Source organism: Meriones unguiculatus, chromosome 5, assembly GCF_030254825.1.
Source record: "Meriones unguiculatus strain TT.TT164.6M chromosome 5, Bangor_MerUng_6.1, whole genome shotgun sequence".
NCBI lineage: Eukaryota > Metazoa > Chordata > Mammalia > Rodentia > Muridae > Meriones > Meriones unguiculatus.
Window position 1 is genome coordinate 40,485,803 of NC_083353.1, and position 20,000 is coordinate 40,505,802.

General features: G+C 45.0%; 1 pseudogene; it reads left to right on the forward strand.

Moving 5' to 3' along the window:
• The window catches only part of LOC110547178 (katanin p80 WD40 repeat-containing subunit B1-like), a 41,574-nt pseudogene that overhangs the window by 19,614 nt on the left and 1,960 nt on the right, over window positions 1-20,000 (forward strand).

Consider the following 20,000-nt stretch of genomic DNA (forward strand, 5'->3'; position numbering starts at 1 on the left):
ACCTTGGAGTTGATCACCCACCTCAGCCATGCCTAAATTTACCCTTCAGTGTCATGGGCTGGCCTCCAGTGTCTACCCACCTTACTGTGTCCCACTCAGCTTACATCCTTACTTTTTTTTTCTCAATAGCTTTTGACCACATCCTGAAGATCCAATATTCGTAACTTCATTATACATTACCTGTCTGTCTTCACAGCTATGAGCTTCTCTGGGGCATAAAATGGGTATTAATACATTTTTTCATCTCTAAGCTTCTCAGTATCAGAGAATAGAAGGTAGGAAGGACTCAGTAAGACAACGGCTTTCCATTATCTTAATTATTGTCCATTTCCCTAAATCACTTCAAGTTACAGTATTCAGAAGTTACTGGAGACCCTCCAGGCAACACAGGTCTCACTGTGCTGGTCTCACACGGGCAAAGTTGAGTGTGGTAACTCGGCCAAAGCACAGAAGGTTGTAGAATTTCTCTAGAGTGCCTGAGGTGGGGCCAGGTGTCAAAGAACTGAGGGGGGGATTCAGAGAGCCCCTGAGAGCTGTGGGTCTGCCTCTGAGATGCTGTGTTGCAGGAAAAGATCTGTAAGCTTGGCTTTCCTTCAACAAGTAGCTGTCCTGTAAAACATGATTACTGCACAAAACATCACCTCATTATATTTTTAATAACCTTTCTGAGATGTGTTCCAACAGAGCAATTTGCCTTCTCTCTTGGCAAAGATATTATATATGAAAATAATTCGGTTACATTGTAATGTTTCATAAAAGTGTTAGCTAATGAACTTTCACACCTTTGGTAAGATGAAAAGCCATATACAATACAACAGTAATCTGAGTTGTGGGGCATAATACAGAGGTAGAGCGCTTGCTGAGCATATGCTCCATCCCCGGTACACAAAGAAATGATCAATAAATAAAGAGCTTTCTGTAACTTTCTTTAAAGTCAGACAAATCTGGAGATCAAATCCAGTCTGTACCTTAACTAGCCATGGAACCCTAAATTAGTTTTTCTGAACTTTAATTTCTCTCTTCCTTCTCCTTCCCCCTGCCCCTTTTTCTCTCTAGTTCTTTTTTTTTTTTAAGACAAAGTCTCACACAGCCAAGGCTGACCTCAAATTTACTACATAGCCAAGGATAACCTTAAAGTACTTCTAAGCCTCTCCGCAGAGATGAGGCTGCAGCTGTGAACACCATGTCTATTTTTATGCAGTGTTGAGGACTGAACCCAGTATGTTCAATGTGAAACAGTTAGGCAAACAGTCTACCAACTGAGCCACATCCCGGAGTGGGAGGCACGGGCTTCTTTGTGCTCACTAAGGAACCCTGGAAAGCTAAACACAAGGACTGCTCCTTCAAAGACAAGGACCTGTTATCTGCCCAGAAGTCTGGGAACAGATGTGATTAACAGCTTGGTGACCTTTGCTCTCTCTCTGTGTGGCCATGACCACACTGGATCCTCCACAGACCCTTACCTTGAGCTTCTTTTTGTCAGTCAATCTATAGAAGCTATGTTTATGGAAGATGTCACATGAGGCCAATCTATGGAATTCATCTTTATTCAAGGTGCCATATGTACTTTACAAAGAGTTTTGATGTCATTATGTCTGATCTTTATTTGGCTCAAAGAATATATGTACACTTTATTGTGCATATAGGATTGAGTCAATTATCACCAGGAAATTTTTCACCAATTATGCTGTGTTGAAATATGCCTAAAATAAACTGTTCATGGTCAAAGTTTGAGCAAACCAGCTATTTAGTCATGTTGAATCAAATTAACTTCTTGCCTCCCATGGATCATTGTCCTGCTGCTCATGGTAGTCACAGAGACAGCCTCACCCCAACCCAGCTTTAACTGATTGATCTGCCAAATGGCCTCAGTGGTGAGGAACAGAGACAGTGTGTGAAACCCACAGCACTGTACAGCATTACCGCTTCCGTTATCGATGAAACAGAATGCACTGCCTATCACTAACCAACCATGTCACTCACAAGGAAGTGAGCTCCTTTTGAGGAGGATGAACTGTCTGATCCTTTCTGCAAACAAGCCAGAGGCTGAGGTGCTGAGCAAGGCTGAAGCCCTGGGTCCCTTGGAGAAAAACACTGCCAGACAGCCTGTCCAGGAGGCTTAAAAGCAGGCCTTAGGCAGCTGGAGGGTTACCATGAGAGCCAGAGGAAAGTGGGAGAAGAGAACTGGGACAGTCAAGAACCCATAGGGAAGTCTGTGCTTTGTTTTGTTGGGTGTGAGGGACGTCATGCTTCCTGGAGCCAAGAATCCTCCAGGCACCATCCAGGCCTGGTTCTTTTCCCAAGCTTCCTTCAGTCCAAGGTTAGGTTGCTAAACGGTTAATGGTCTGAATGGCATGTTTGCATATAAGCTTCACTGATAAAGGGCATGGTGACAGGATATGCAAAGAACAACACCCAGAAGTCTTGACTGTGAATTCCGTAGCATCAGTCAGGCATGCATTCGCTGGCTTTTGCCAAGCTCCCTTGCTTCAACAACCAGCACCAGACTGCAACTTATCTGCCAGTGCGCTTCTGACAGGAGCTAGTTTCTACCTTTCCCACAGCAACACACGGCTTGGTTGTTACAATGCTGGGGCAATATTTCCATTTTCACAAAGTAATTGCAACAGACATGATTCACTGATAAATCTCATGTTCTTTATCTTTTTTTATTATTGTTATTTTATTTTTCAAGACAGGGTTTCTTGGTGTAGCTATGGCTATCCTGGAGCTTGATCTGTAGAGGAGGTTGGCTTTGAATTCAGAGATCTACCTGCTTCTGCCTCCCAAGTGCTGGGATTAAAAGGCGTGTGCTGCCACCACCTGGCTCACTCACTAAAAACAGTGATTGTCACCTGTATTTTCTTTTATTGATATTTATTTTATGTGAATATGTGGGTACCTAAGGGTACATATGTACACCGCATGTGACATCAGAAGAGGTATAAGATCCCCTAGAGAGAGGCATGCCTGCCACCATGAACCTCTGTGATGAACACGTATGTGGTGAAGAGATGGGAGGGTAAGAGAAGCAAAATGCCTTGTGCACTATGAAGAGACTCTAGGTGGTAAGGAACAGCCTGTCGTGAGTAGCCTGTCACCTGAGCTCATGGTGATATCCTGGCCTGTGCTGCCACCAATGGCCATGACTGGGTCTGTGGTCCTGCCAATGTCCCTGAACTTCTTACCACCAAAGGCCATTCAGACTTCGCTGGTCTGGGCTGCTGCCTGGGGCCATGTTAAAGTTTGAGGGCTATGTAGAGCCAGCCCCACTGGTCACCAGTTTTGGTACAGGAGAGCTGCCTCTCTGTACCCACCCTACCCACCCCCACCCTGCCCTGGCCTGGGCAGTGAGGGAGAGCAGGTCCTGCCCCTTGCCAGCTGCCTCAGGCAGGAGAGCTGGCCCTGCCCCTCACCTGGGCAAAGCAGGAGAGCTGGCTCTGTGGTGTGAGTGCAGGAGAGCTGGTGGGCTGAATAACACAGCCACCACCCAGGCCCAGATCCAGGGCTTTGACCTGGCCCACCTCAACATCTTCCCATCTATGAACTGCTGTAGAATATGAAAGAGCTGTTTCTGCAGATTCAAAGCTATAGGAACTCTATGACACAAGACAACAACAGGATATCTGAGAGGAGTCCCAGTGAAGATCCAGTATTGATGGTATAGGAAAAGCCAGAGGCCTCGAACCAGACCAATGACTCATTGCAATGAACATTTGCAAGTAAAGCTGTTGGGGCAAAAAGGTATACTGTGTGACACACTGAGAAACACCACAGCTTCAATGGGGAGATTTTATTGTTGTTGTTGTTGTTGTTTTTCTTTTGGGGGGAAGGTTAAAAGGGTGGAGGGCAGATGTGGAGGGATAGGGAGATGAGTGGGATTGGGATGAATGATGTGAAATTCACAAAGAATCAATAAAAAGTTAAAAAAAAAAAGAAAGGAGAAAGATCCCCCAGAACTGAAGTTACAGACAGTTGTGAGCCATTATGTGGGTGCTAGAAACTGAACCTAGTTCCTCTGCAATACTGATAAGTTCTCTTAACCATGGGACCATCTCTCCAGAACCAAAATGTGTTTTCTAGGGATGTGTGTTCATGCACGGAAAAGGTGCACAAAGACGCGACAGTAAGGGGAGCTGTTTACTCCTGCCATAAGATAGGAGGAATCTGTAAATGCACTCGAACAAACCTATTCCTGTGGCTACACCGCCACCTGCGTGACTGTGGAGGTGAGAGGTCACCCTGTGTGTGCTTCCCTAGGGGCCCTCTCCTGTATTTTGTTCTGGTTAAGATTGTGTATTTTGTCCTCTCCACCCCCATTTCCAGCAGCAACTTCAGACCTCCTCCTCCAGCTGCGTCAGCCATAAACTACCCGGAGCCCATCATCCACAGCAGCCAGGGAAGCAGGGAGGCTAACTACAGATCTGCACCTCTCTCTCCTCTCCTGCAGATCCAGTCCCTTAGTGTCATCCCCCGGCTCTGTGGCAGGCCACCTGATGTGGCCTCCTCCTCCTCCCCGGCCCCATCTCCAGCAGATCACACAGATCTTCTCATCACCTCGTCACTTCATCACCCCACCCCCTGTCTCGTCTTAGTAACTTATCGCCACATAGGAAAGACCTAGAACAGAAAGGAGAAAAAAACACCCAAAAAGAGTAAATGGCAAGAAGGACTGAAATTAATAAAATGGAAACAAAAGAAAACAAAAACAAAGAATCAATGAAACAAAAAGTTGGCTCTTTTAGCGGTGGCGGCTCTGCTTTTGTTGTTGGGATCATAACACCTGTTTTTTTGGTGTTCTAAACCCACTCGCAGAATGCCTATTGACTAACCCTGCCCTGCTCCTCTGCCCACCCCCAAAAGGCCAGGGTTTGCAAAGAAACACCCAGTCACTGTACCCACCCTGCCCCCTCCACTTCCCTGCCTCAGTCTCACCATTGTGTTCAAGGCAGCTGCAGGACAATGGATGATGGTGTCGAAAGCCGTCATCCAGTGCTCCTCAAGCCAGCAATCCCAGTTATTCCAGGCATCCGCAGTCAGCATTTTAGAGGCTTCTGTGACATTTGCAAGCTAGCCTCCCACTTCTCTCAGCATTTGGAGAAAAAAAGGAAGGACAGAAGGCCACTCTTGTCACCAATAGTGAGCTCATCCTTCACTGAGAGGAGGAAGAAAGATAAATTTTGCTCCCTGAACTGGGAAGCCAGAGTTCTTGGGGGGGGAGAGGGGGATGCATTCCCTGCGCCTGATCCTCCAGAAAATGGAAAATTAGACAGAAGCCTCCACAGAGGAAACTAATCAATTAAAGGGGGAGGGAGAGCTTTAAGTTAAAAGCCCTACCCCCCATCCCCTGAAGCTTGTTATTCGCACGTGCCCTCCAGAGTCACAGCATTTTCCTGCCAGTCCTCTTGGGTCTGATGCCCCACGCACGTCAGGAAACCTGCCCCACTGTCAGCATGGCATACATGGTAAAGCATCAGCAGGGCCTTGCCACTCATCTGTGCGCTGAGAACACGCTCATGCTGTAGTCCTCAGACAAAAAGCTCACCCCAGAGAGTGGAATTCACGGCTCAAAACTGCAGGTGAAGGGTACCACAGAAATGCTGCTTCTAGAGACATGACTGACTCTAACCTTCTCTCCACCAGTGCTGGCAACAGGGCCATCAGTGGCTTCTCAGGTTCTCCAAACCTTAACTCCTTTTTATTAAAAGGGAGAGTTGAGGGGAGTGACATCAGGGACTGAGCCACCTGAGGTCCCTTCTCCTCCTTTTGGTGAAAAGGCGTTGTAGTGGTTTGAGTTAGGATGGGTCCCCGTAGGCTCTTAGATATGAATGCTTGGTCCCCAGGGAGTGAAAGGATCAGAAGGGGCTGAAGAGATGGCTCAGCAGTTAAGAGCACTGGCTATTCTTCCAAAGGACCCAAGTTCAATTCCTAGCAACCATATGGTTGCTTTCAACCATCAGTAATGGAATCTGATTCCCTCTTCTGCTATACATGAGAACAGTATTCATATACATAAAAAAATAAAAATAAATCTTCAAAAAAAAAGGATCAGGAGGTGTGGCCTTGGTAGAGGAAGTATGTCACTGGAGGTGGGCTTTGAGGTTTTCAAGAGCCCAAGCCAGGCCCAGTGTCTCTCTCTTCCCACTGCCTTCGGATCACGCTGTAGAGCTCTCAGCTACATCTCCAGCAGCGTGTCTGCCTATGTGCTGCCATGCTCCCCACCATGATGAAACCAGACTAACCCTCTGAAACTGTAAGCCAGCCCCAATTAAACGCTCTCCTTTGTAAGGGTGGGTCATGGTGTCTCTTCACAGCAAGAGAACATTGACTAAGACAGAGATTTTACAGTTCTCATAGCAGGTGTTGAAGCTGGCTGAGTAACACCTCAGGCTAAGGACTCCTCAGGCCTGCTTCTGCATAGAAGAACCAAGGAAGGATTCTGATTGGCCCTGTTTAGATCACAGGCTCATCTCCAGCCCAAACACCAGGAGCAAATGCGTGTGGTATCCTGACTCCTTTCTAGCAGACCATACAGCATCAAAATTACATGGTGCCAGCAAGGAGCAGGATGGGACTTTTTACCAATGAGGAATAAGGTGAAAGACACTGACCATGGCATCGGATGCCCAAGTCCATGCAGCACCTAAGGGGATCCTATCACCATTCTTTCTCTCTACAATTAAAATGTGGGGTTAGCAGCCAGATGTAGTGGTACATGCCTTTAATCCCAGTACTTCTAGAGGCAAAGCCAGGTATGTCTCTATGAGTCAAGGCCAGCCTGGTCTACAGAATGAGTTCCATGACAGCCAGAGCTACACAGAAACCTGTCTCAAAAAAATAAAAACACCAGATTTAGGGCTGGCAAGATGGCCCAGCAGATAAAGATGCTGCCACCAAGCCTGATGACCTGAGTTCCAGCTTCAGAAACCACATGATGGAAGGAGAGAACTGGCGTCTACAGGTTGTTCTCTGGACTCCACACATGTGTCATGGAATACCCCTGCCATGCGCGCACACACACACACACACACACACACACACACACACACATGCACAAAAAATAAATTAAATATAGAAAGCTTCTCTTTTAAGAAACATCTTAAACAAAGATTGAGTTTTACTATTCAATATACTCTTGACCCTTGGAGCACTGTTTCAAATTTAATTAAAAATATACCAATATGTGATAGCCAATATAATACTCATATGTAATATTTCCAGTAAAGTGTCTCCACATTAAGAATGAGAAAAATAGCCAGGCATGGTGGCACATGGCTATAATCCCAGCACTTGGGGAGGCAGAGACAAGCAGATCTCTGTGAGTTTGAGGCCAGCCTGCTCTACAAAGAAGCTCTAGGACAGCCAAGGCTTCACAGAGAAACCCTGTCTTGAACCACCACCACCACCCCAAAAAGAAAGAAAAAATAGGGCTGAGTGCTTGCCTCCACATCCGCTAGAGTTAAGAGCACTGGTTTCTCTTGCAGATGTCTGGGGTTAAATTCCCAGCACCCACATGGTGGCTCACACTTGTTTCAAAGTGTGGTCCAAAGGGATTAAATTCCCTCTTCTGACCTCCATTGTATGCATACATACACGCAGGCAAAACATTCATACACAAAAAAACAATACAAATAAGTAAATCTAAAAAAAATTAATGGGAAAAATAGGGTCTGAAGAGATGACTAGGTAGCTAAGTGCATTTGCTGCTCTTTTAGAGGCCCTCATAGTGCTCACAACTGTAATCCCGCACCCTCTTCTGGCCTTCTGAACCACCGCACAAACAGAGTGCACATAGACAGGTGTAAATATACACTTACACACAGGAAAAATAAACCCTAAAAAAGAATGAGAAAAGCAGGTCACTCTCGGCTATAAAAACAAAACCCCATCCGAGAGGGAGAGGGAGAATGAAGAGTTAATCGGATACAATTAAGCCGGTTATTTTCTAGACACATCAGGTCCCGGGATCAGCACAATGAGCCCGCTTAGGTTTCTGACACTCCCTCACTGAATCTACAAAGCTGTCTTCTTCAGTGGGACCAAAATAGAGGCCACCCTGAGTGTCCTCCCAACTCTATCCCACCTCCGCTTCCAGTGCTTCTGTGGCTACTCAGGTGCATTCTTGAATTTCACAGGTCACCTGTAAGATGCATCTTCTTTCCAGGGGGCCAAAAAAAGACACCTCGATGGAGGATGTTGGAGGCTTGTCTATTAGTCAGGGTTCTCAGAGGAACAGAACTGATAAATAATCTACAGAGAAAGACAGGGGAATGGCGCACAGGCTGTGGTCCAGCTAGTCCTACAGGGGTTGTCTACTATTAGAACATCCAAGAACCCTATAGGTTGCTCAGTCCACAAGGCTGATGTCTCAGCTGTTCTTCAGGATATGCTGAAATCTCAAAGTAGGCCCTAATGCCAGTGTAGGGGGCAGACTTGCCAACAAGAGAAAGAGCATGCAGGCAAAAAGAGCAAGCTTCCTCCTTCCATGTCCTTTATATTGGCTACTAGGAGAAGGTGTGGCCCAGATTAAAGGTGGATCTTCCCATCTCAAAAGAGCCTGCTTAAAAATGGGTCTTCCCACTTCAAATGGGTTAGGAAAATCCCTCAGAGGTGTGCCCAGCTTCTTGGGTTTAGTTAACTGCAGACATAGTCCAGCTGACAACCAAAAGTAGCCGTCATAGCTTGGGTGCTTATTTTGGCTTCCTGGCACTCCCTTAGCAATTTGGTGCTCTCACCAACTTTAGCCTCTTCAAAAGATAATAATAATAATAACAATAATAATAAATTAACCAAGACAGCCAAACATGTCCCCATTTTCAGTGCTGGGAACATGTGGATAGCCTCCAGCCTCCTGCATTCCTGTAGCCTCTTTGGCTGTGTCAAGGAGTTGACCTTGTCCCTCTTCTTCAGGTGGTCCTTCAGGATCCTTCAGGCTCCCACAGAATTCAAGAATGCCCCCCCTCCTTAGATTATCAAGGAAATGACCTGCCATAGTGTATAGGTAACTGTGCTGGCTGATTTTATGTCAACTTGACACAAGCTAGAGTCACTGGAGAGGAAGGAGCCTCAACTGAGAAAATGTCTCAGTAAGATTGTGCTATAGGAAGGCCTGTAGGGTATTTTCTTAATTAGTAATTGATGTGGGAGGGCCCTGCCCATTGTGGGTGGCATCTGTATTAGCTCCTGCCTCCAGCTTCCTGCCCTGTTTGAGTTCCTGCCTTGACTTCCTTCAGTGACGTACTATGATGTAGCAATGTAAACCAAATAAACTCTTTCCTCCACTTTGGTCATGGTATTCATCACAGCAGTATAAACTCTAAGACAGTAATCATGGTGTACAGAGCAAAAGGAAGCAATACCTGAAATTTGAAAGCACTATCAGCTAACAGTGTTGCCCACATTCTGGGTTTATGAAAAATCAACCATCATTGCCAATAATATGGGATCATCCACCCTGGATAATTATAGTAGGATGTAGCTCAGTTGGTAGGGTGCTTGCCTAGCATGCACAAAGCCCTGGGTTCAATCCCCTACGTCACATAAACCAGATATGGTGGTAGCTCATGTAATCCTAGTACTCAAAAGATGGCAAGAAAATCAGGAGTTTAAGGTCACCTTCATGTTTACAGTAAGTTCAAGGCTAGCCTGGGATACACTAGACACTATCTCAGAAAAAAAAATGAAATAAAAATACTTACAGGAACTGTCAAGATGGCTCAGCTGCTAAGCCTAAAGACCTGAGTTTCATCCTCCAGCTCCACATAGTACGAGAGAGGCCCGACCCCCACAAGTTGTTCTCTCACCTCCACACACATCTGCATGTGTGTACACAAAAGCAAATTAAATGTGTCGGTTTTCATTTCTAGCGTCTATAATTCAAATACCTCATCACAGGATTGACAGAACAACTCTGACCTCAGAACTTCTGCCTGACATTCATCCCATTCTGAGGCCACTGTGGTTTATTTCCCTGTCTTACCATAGAGACCTGGCCCTCTTATGATGGTCCTTAAGAAGAAGTCTTAGTGCTATTGGCCATCTGGGCTTCTTTCAAGCTCCAGAGCCTGGAAGAATCCAGATGTTTTGATTATATCGTCCCTCTGGATTTGTGCTTTACACTTACATCCAGATGTTTCCCTGACTTTCTATTTATTTTCTACAGTAAGAATCTTGAGGATTCAGTGGCAGCATCTACAAGGTCTACTTTATCTTCTTTGTTCCTTTTTCATCCCTTCTTCCATAGCCACGGCTCTCTATCCCTAACACCCGGCTTATCTTTCTCACTGATCTGTGAGCCTGCCACAAAGCCTATCTGTTCTCCCATTCTGTTTCTGCATTTGGTCCAAGTGAAGTGTCTTCATCACTCAGTCCAGCTACCTCTTTTCATCATTAGAAAAGGGCAGTGTCTTGAGCCGGGCAGTGGTGGCACACACCTTTAATCCCAACACTTGGGAGGCAAAGGCAGGCAGATCTCTGAGTTACAGGCCAGCCTAGTCTGAAGAGTTCCAGAACAGCCAGCTACACAGAGAAACCCTGTCTCAGAAAGAAAAAGAGAAAGAGGGAAAGAGGAGGGAAGGAAGAAGGAAGGAAAAGAAAAGCGTCTCTGCTTGGTGTAATATATGCTGTGGTGGTTCGCCCCCATATTCTTGGACATTTGAACACTTGGTCCCCAGTTGGGTAGGTATAGAGGTGTATGGCCTTAATGGACAAAGTACGTCACTGGGCGCTGGCTTTCAGGTTTTGGAAGCCTTTTGCTTTTTCCAGTGTGTTCTCTCTGCTTTCCACTTGCAGTTTAAGATTTGAGCCCTCAGACAGCTGCTGCTCCAGCTACCACTGTCCTTCAGTGGTGACAGGGTCTGATCCCTCTGGAGCTGTAAGCCCTTCCTTCTATAAGTTGCCTTGGTAATGATGTTTTATCACAGCAATAAGAAAGTAATGAATACACAGGCTTTGCCTGGGGGTCACTACTAAGTCATCCATTAGCTCTTCCTTAGAGGGGCCATCATTGTTCTAGATGCCTCTTTAAGGATGAAATCACTAGCATTTATTAATTATAGAGGAATCAGGACCCTCTGGAAATGAACAGTTAGCTGCTGTGCGGGTGCTGGGAACAGAACCTGGGTCCTTTGCAAGATCAATAAGTGCTCTCACCCACTGAGCCATCTCTCCAGCCCCAAATTCCACACTTTAAAAAGCCATTTTTCTTATTGGTGTTTGGAGAGGAAGGGTTTGTTTTGGCTTAAAGTTCAAGGAGGTAAGACCATCACGGTGGGGAGGGCATAGCAGCAGAAACATGAGTGGCTCGCCGTACTACACCTGCTGTCAGGAAGTGGACAGGAAATGAGGCTAGGAAACTTCAAGGCCCAGACTAGAGACTCACTTCCTCTAGCAAGTCTCCACCCTAAAGGTTCCACAACCATCAGAAATAGTGCCATCAGCTGGGGACCAAGTATTCAAACACATGAACCCATGGGGAACATTTCACATTCAAACTACAACATATAGGATATGTGTTTTGTACCTCTGTAAAATTATTATTTTCAAATTTTGCATCTTGAGGTCTGGGTAATATAGTTCAGTTAGTAGAGTGTTTGCCTAGCATGCACGAAGCCCTAAGTTCAGTTCTCAGCACTGCATAAACTAAGCATGTAGTTCACACCTATGTATCCCGGCACTCAGGAAGGAGGTTCAGGAGGGTCAGAAAATTAATGTTATCTTAACTAAATAATGACTTGGAGTCCATCCTGGGCTACAAGAGACCCTCTCACAAAAAAAGTAAACCTTATATCCAGGCATGGTGGTTGACACCTTTAATCTCAGCTCTTAGGAGGCAGAGATAGACAGATCTCTCAGAGTTCAAGGCCAACTTAGACTATCTGGTGAGTTCCAACACAGCAGTGCCTACATAGTGAGATCTTTTCTAGGAAAAAAAGGAAGAAAGAAAGGATGGAAGGAAGGAAGGAACGCAAGCTTGACTCCTGACCTCCTGTCATCTCATTTACTTTCATTTTTAGGACCAGTTTTCAAGCTCTTTTGCCCATTTCTTGTACAGATACTAGTGTTGCTCATGATTTCTACCACATTGATCCCATCCTGAGGCCCATTCACTACCCCCACTTCTCTCCAGATCCAGAGATGCAAAAATCAGGGAAGAGTATGTGAAAATCAGGGAAGGATTGTATTGGAGACCCGCACACAAAATCAAGAGCCAACTAGAAACCTTCAGAACTGAGCACTGATTGAAAGCCTGTGGGGGGGTCTTAACTCAGTTGGTGGGATGATTGGTTATTTTGATAGGATCTAGAACACCTAGGAGGCAAGCTTCCAGGAACATCTGTGAGAGGTTTTCTTGATTAGGTTAACTGAAGTAGAAAGAAAAATGGTTGACACTGTTTCCTGGGTTTGTGTCCTGGAATGTATTTTAAAAAGAAAATAGCTGGCCATAATAGAGCATATCTTTAAATCCCAGCACTCAGGAGACAGGCTATGGCTTTAAGGTCTATCTAATGAGCTCCAGGCCAGCCAGGCCTATATATAGTAAGGCCCCATTGAGAAGAGGAAGAGCACAGGTATTCGTTGCTCTCTTCTTCCTGACTGAAGAGGTGATGTAATCAGAAGCTTCAAGTCCCTGCTTCCTAGACATCTCTGCCATAAGGACAATACCAACTGTAAAACAAAATAAACCCTTTCTTCCTTGTTTGCTTTTATCTGGGTATTTTATCACAGCAACAAAAAAAGAGCAATTAAGACAGTCAGTAAAGTGTTTGCCATGTAAGCATTAGAGGATGGCACAGCCACTAGAAACAGCAAAAGTCATGAAGCCAGCACAGCTGTTTGATACAGTTCCAGCAAAGCTGAGCTGAATGCTGTGATCACTGTCATTCTGTCTCTCACTTTTAGGTTTAGGTTTCTACTTGTTGCATTCTGCATTGTGATTCACTTTATGTCTTTTCCTGAGAAAATTATGTGTGAGCCTTTTTAGGAAAGCACTTCTAGTTTTTATGGAAATAACTTTAGCCCTATTTGGAAGTCTTTCTTGTGCCCTGGAGATCATAATAAGCATGAAAAAGCTAGACATTTCTTTGTGAGGCTATTATTCCAGGAATCTTCTTGGGTTATCTGCCCCTATGCAAACTCAAACAGCATAAATGGAACAGGGTAAACTTAGAGATGGTTGAACAAACTCTGACTGACCAGGATAATTGGTAACAGATTCAAGGCCTCTTTTTAAAATATACTTGGAGCTTTCTGATAATGTAGCTTAAAGATAGGGGAGCATAGGGGATTCAGAGGCAGGTGGATCTCTGTGAGTTCCAGGCCAGCCTGATCCTGGTCTACAAAACAAATCCAGGACAACCAACACCACACAGGGAAACCCTGTCTTGAAAAAGAGAAAAGAGATAGGGGCTCTTACAGGATATACCCCTGGAGGTATAAAACACAATAAATTAGATTGACTAAAATAATCTTTTCCTACTTAATAATGGAGATGATGAAACAATATAGATAAGAAGGGATTTGTCCGGAGTGCTTTAAAACTGCAAATACTGCCAGCCTAAAAGAAGACTGTCATGTAATAAATGTGTTTGCTTTGGCAGAGATATTCTTTAGATTCTTTGAATTGGAGTTAGAGGGCTGATAATAAAAATAAAATCTGAAGCCAGGCATGTGGCACATGCCTGTAATCCCAGAACTTGGGAGGCAGAGGCAGGTGGATCTCTATGAGTTCAAGGCCAACCTGGTCTACAAAGCCAGTCAAGGACAGACAAGGCTACACAGAGAAGCCCTATCTTGAAAAACCAAAACTAATTAATTAAAAAATATGTTTTGTTTCTAATTTTGACTAAACTTGTAATCCCAGACATGTGATGAAAAATCAAACACATGTCTAGGGGGAAAAAAAACTATACTTCTTGGATAATCATTTGTCTGTTTGTTCTGTGAAACCTGTATAAATAAAGAAGCAACCTGCTTATTAGTCAGTCAGAGCTACAAGATTCCCACCAGGTGCCTGACTCACTCCTCCTTTGCCGAATCCTTATCAGGAACCCTGTCAACCACTGGGGATGGCCCCCAGCAAGAGGATCTGTGTTCAGTCCCCAGCACCCACAGAAAATGCTAGGAGTATTGAGTGGCAGGCTCCGGATCCCAATTAAGGGACTGCTCAGTAAACCAGGTAGATGGCCTCTTTGGAACAACTCCCAAGGCTGACCTCTGACCTTCAAACATGTATATACATGTGCACCCCAAGTCTCTTTGTATTCCACAGCTGTAAGAGTTCAATAAAACCTTCAAGGTTTTATGGAAGCAGCATAGGCTCAGTGTTAAGAGTTTTGTCCAATAGTGTAAAGCTAATAAAAACCAAAGGCCAGACTAAGGCAATGCCACAGCAGTTAAAGCACTTTCCATACAAGCATGAGGACCAAAGTGCAGATCCCCAGATCCCAGTAAAGACTATATGGGCATTGTGGCCCACCTGTCATTTCAGCCCAGGAAGTTGGAGACAGGGTTCCCTACAGTAAGCAGGCTATGGAGACTAGCCATATCGGTAAGCTCTGGGTGTGACTGACAGATCCTGTCTCAATGAATAAGGAAGGAGAACTATTAAGAATAATTCCCAACATCAACCTTGGGCCTCCAAATCCATCCAAGTCACCACACATCCATGCATCTATGTCCCACACACATGAAAACACACATACAAAAAAATGCATATCATACATGCAAATACACATGAAAAACACACACACATGAACTAAAGGCCAAAGCCGTATCATTTCACTGCACCATCCAACCCAGTGGACCCCCTCAATCCCCATGCACACCTAACTGGCTCCCACCATCTTTCCATCCTCCTTTCACTGTTCCCTGGGTAAAAGGCATCAGAACACACTCTTCATACCGGCCCTTCTTCCAGTCAGCACAGAATCAAAGCTGTTATTTCCTGTCTCCTAGGCAACTTGACTCAGCAAGGCTCCAGCCCTGTGATGCTCTGAGCTTCAGGACTGACCTGGAATGCAATGTCTCCTTTTCCCTCACAAACACATTCTTCTCATGCCTCCTTGTGGAGCAAAGACCTTATCCAGAAAGAAGCCAGGTCCTCGGCCTTCTGGTCTCCATATTGTTGTAAGGAGAAAATAATTTTTGTGGAACCACAGTATAGAATAAGCACTAGGCTAGGTGTGGACTGAGCAGAAACAGACTTTCATTCAGCTCTGGAACACTCTTATTTGTCACCCACGCCCTACACTGCTTACCCTGCTTACCCTGAGCACCCTGGCTCAGCATCAGCAAGCTACCCTCCTTACATCTCCATCTATTCTGAGGCTACAACTCTCCCTGAAGGAAGATCGATCCCAAGGTTCAACCCTTCAGCTGATGCTAGAACCCGACCTCCTCCCAAGCACCTCAAATGTTCCTCTTCCAGCCTTGAGTTCTCACCCTGACCCCTTTCCTTGAGTACCAAGCTTAGTATTGCCCAAGCTTTTGTTGTAATTTTAAATACATTTTAGTTACATTTATTTGTTTACTGGGGTGGGGACATGCAGATATGGAAGTCAGAGGACAACCCGTGAGGACTGAGTCTTTCATTTTCCACCATCTGAGCCCCCGAGACCAAACACAATTAGTCTTTATTGGCAACAAACGTTTTACCCACTAAGCCATCTCGCCAAGATTTTAAAACACAGTAATCTTTAGTGCCTGGTTTGATGGTTCATGTCTGTAACCCTAGCATTTGGGAGCCTGAGGCAGGAGGATCACTGTGAATTTGAGGCCATCTTCACCTACATAAGCAAGTTCCAGGTCAGCCAGAGTTGCAAAGACCCTGTCTTGAAAACCAAAAGTAAACAAACAAGCGAAAAAGGTGATAACCCATCGACCTTGCCCTTCCTGGGCTCCATCCTTCCCTGTAATCTGACTAATGACAGCCTGTCTGGTTTCCTGCAAATGTCATCATTAAAGCCATCAGTAACCTCCTTGCTTTCAGATCTTCTGTTGTTGTTTTGAGACTGGGTCTAATGCAGCCCAGGTATGGCCTCAAACTAAGACTAAGACTAAGGATGACTGTGAATGTCTGATCATCCCGCCTCTGTCTTCTCTGAGTTTGGGGGCTAAAGGCATTGTACCACCACACCCCGTTTACTATGAGGTACTGGGGATTTCATCCACAGCTCTGCTCATGTTAACAAGCACTCTACCCACTGAGCCACACTCCATTGTAAGTACTCTTGGCCATGAGGACACTCCCTCTTCATAGAAACCCCCTCAGCCGCAGTCACTGTTCACACTGTGTCTTCTGGCCACTTCTCTGGCCACACCCTCGTGGTCTCCCTTGCCAGCATCTGCTCTACAGACATTGCTGGCCTCTGGTTTTCTCTCTGTGGCTCTTTTTCCTTCTGACTTTAGACACTCACTAGACACTTTCATCCACTCACACATCCTCATCGGTCTTTCAAGCCGTCCCTTCCAGCCACAGTGCTACAGACTGTAGCTTCTGCAAAGTGCATCCTCCCCAACGTGTGGACCTCTGTCTGGGGAGACACAGGCTCCAGTTGCCTATTCAAAGTAGAACCTTTGTGAAAAGTCTTCTTCCAGGAATGCCAATCACTGAGTGGTACTCTTCCATTTAGGACATGCACCACAAGTTCCATGCAACAGTAAAGACGATCAAGGCTTACCTTTGGCCAATACCAAAGTCCTCAAAGCCTCCTCAGCTGAAACGACTGATTGTCTTGTGACAACAGTGCCCTCTTGAGGAATGTTTTTCAAATTGCATTGCTGCCTTGGCGGGTGGGACTCCCTTCTCATTCCAGCCCTCTACTCACAATTCAGCTTTGTCACTCCTGCCAGCATGAGAAGGAGTTCCCTTTGTTGATCTGGTGGGGTTGAGGTCATTGTGGAAGCAATGCTATGGGACTTCCAAGGCTTGGTTAGCTTCTGCTGGGTTCTTGACGTCCTGCTGCACCTTCATCAGTGGCAATGCCCTTGGGCTCGCATTCTGTGAGGAAGCCTAATACAGCCCCTGTAGAAAGCCTACAGAAGATGCCAGTGAAGAGAGGCAGGTGATTCAGGCCATTCTGGTGCAGCCCTAGCTAGTTACTAAATTGAAGAGACATCTAAGTCAGAACAGTTCAACTGAGCCCTTTTCAAATTCCTGGCCACAGAGCACACAAAAGATAATAAAATGATTATTGTTTTAAAGTGTTTAGTTGTTTGTGTGTGTGTGTGTGTGTGTGTGTGTGTGTGTATACACCGGTATATATAAAAACTTCTTAGCCTTGTTTTTTGAGACTCAGTCTCTTTCTGGAAGCTGGGGATCACCAGTTTGGCTAGGCTATCTGGCTGTCTGCCTCAGGGACCTACTGGTCTCTGCCTCCCCAGCACGAAGAGCACACATGCACATCATTATGATTATCATTTCATGTACATGCTGAAGCTCACACTCAGACCCTCATGTTTAATGGTAGTAAATCCTTTACCAACTGCGACATCTTTCCAGCCCTTAAGCCTTTAAGCTGTGAATTATTTCATCTGCCTGAGTACTAACCAGGCCTGACCCTCAGCTTCTAAGGTCAAATGAGCTTGCTTACATTCGTGGTGATGTGGCTGTAGACCAAGATGATTTTTTTAATTGATATGCATGCGCATGTTTCTGTGTGTTAGTGCATCTTTGAGTGGGTGCCCACAGAGGTGAGAAGGAGTGCTGGATGCCCTGGAACTGAAGTTACAGGCAATTGTGAGCCACCCACTGTAGGTGGTGGGAACTGAACTCAGGTCCTCTGCAAGGACAATATGTGAACTTAACTGCTGAGCCATCTCTTCAGCCCAATGTTGAGATTTATGTCTCCCCCAGTCAGAATGGTCAAGATCAACAAAACAACTGACAACAAATGCTGGCAGATTCTGCAGAAAGAGGAATGAACACTCAACCACTGTTGCTAGGAATGTAACTTGGTGCAATTACTCTGGGGATCAGTATAGAGAAGCCTCCTAAAAATAAAAACAAAACCAATATACGACCCAGCTATACCACTCTTGGGCATCTGCCCAAAAGACTGGACATCCTACTCCCTAGATACTTGCTAAGCAATGTTTCTTGCGCTCCTATTTACAATATCTAGGAAATGGGGGGGGGAAAAAAGCTAAATGTTCAACAGATGAATGATAATGAAAATGTGGTACGTATGCACTATGGAATACTGTAAAGAAAACCATCTGTAAAGAAAAATTTAATCATGAAGTTTTCATGTTAATGGATGCAACAAGAAACGATCATATTGAGTGAGTAACCCAGACCTAGAAAGACAAATGTTCTCTCTCATCTGTAGCTCCTAACTCCAAATTCTCAGATGCAACTATAAAACATGAAATAACCACAGAAACCAGAAAAGTACAAAGAAGTCACGGTATTGAAGAAGCCTGAGAGGGAAACAACAGGATATACAAAGTGGGAAACAAAATAATAGGGAGGAGGGCTCTGTGGTACTTTGAATAAGAATGGCCCCCTAGGTTTATGCGTTTGACTGCTTAGTCACCAGGGAGTGGCACTGTTTGAGAAGGATCAGGTGGAGGTGTGGCCTTGTTAAGGAAGTGTGTGATGGGGGGATGGTGCTGTAGTTTCAAAAGCCCATGTCAGTCTCTCTCTCTCTGTCTCTCTCTTTCTCTCTCCCCTTCTTTTACTATAGATCAGGATATAACTCACAACTACTTCTCCAGCACCATGCTTGCCTGAATGCCTGCCATGCTCCGTTCCATGATGATAATGGATTAAACCTTGGAAATTGTAAAGAAGACCCCAATTAAGTGATTTCTTTTATAAGAGTTGCCTTGGTCATAGTATCTCTTCATAGCATTAGAAGAGTAAATAAGACAAGTTCCAAATGAGGAAGAGGGAAAAAGACAAATACAGAAGGAGAGACAAGCCTAATAAGCCTCAAAGAATCACATTATTTTATATTTACTTAGAATTGTGCACTCTACATATAAATATAACACAAACACTCATATACATATAAAATGTATTTTTAAAGAAAGTTAAGCCATTTGGCCGACAATGCTCTTCACAAAAACCACAGACTAACAAAAACCCCAGGACCAGACACAAGAAACCTCCTTTCAAAGGGTTGGACAGCATAGTCCAAGTGACTCCCAAAACAATACAGATTATTGATGTAGCCCTCGTTTCCCTCTCATGAGTGGTCCCCATTGCTGAAAACACCACACATTTAGGACACACGACTCAAGTGACTCAAGATGGATCTGACCTGAAAGCCTCTTTCCTGTGGTCTAGCTTTCCTGGTTCCAGAAAATACTATGCAAACTACCAAGGACGGGGAGCAATGAAACAGTCCTACCCACCTGCAACACCTATGAACCACAATTATCGTCACAGCAGGGTATGCACAAGGGCACAAGAAGTGTACACACACATATTTGTGGCAACCAACAACTGTCTGACTGGACTTAAGGCTCACCCAACAAAAGTAGAGGCATGCTTGATACTGGAAACCTAGCCAGCTTCCCAGGACTAATGAGGTTAGAAACATTAGAAAATAACAAACTACCATCCTTACTTCATTCCGATTTTATCCTTTCTTTGGGATGTGTGTGTGTGTGTCTGTGTGTGTCTGTGTGTGTGTCTGTGTGTGTGTCTGTGGGTGGGTGGGGTTTGTTTTTGTATTTTTGTTTTTGTTTTTTGAGACAGGGTTTCCCTGTGTATCCCTGGTTGACCTGGAACTAGCTATGTAGATCCAACTGGCCTCAGATTCAGAGATCTGCTTGTCTCTGCCTCCCAAGGACTGGGATTAAAACTACCAAAAGTCTCCAAACACTCATGGGGGAACAAAGCCAACATCTGGAGCCTGGATTTTCACCCTTTGGTAATTTGTGGCCTCAGGTTCGCAGGACACAAACATCAAGCTCTAGGACTGTAAGAGCCAAAGTTATGTCTAAGTTTTAATTACTGTGTCTAAGAGATCTATAAAACAAAAATGCCTGCA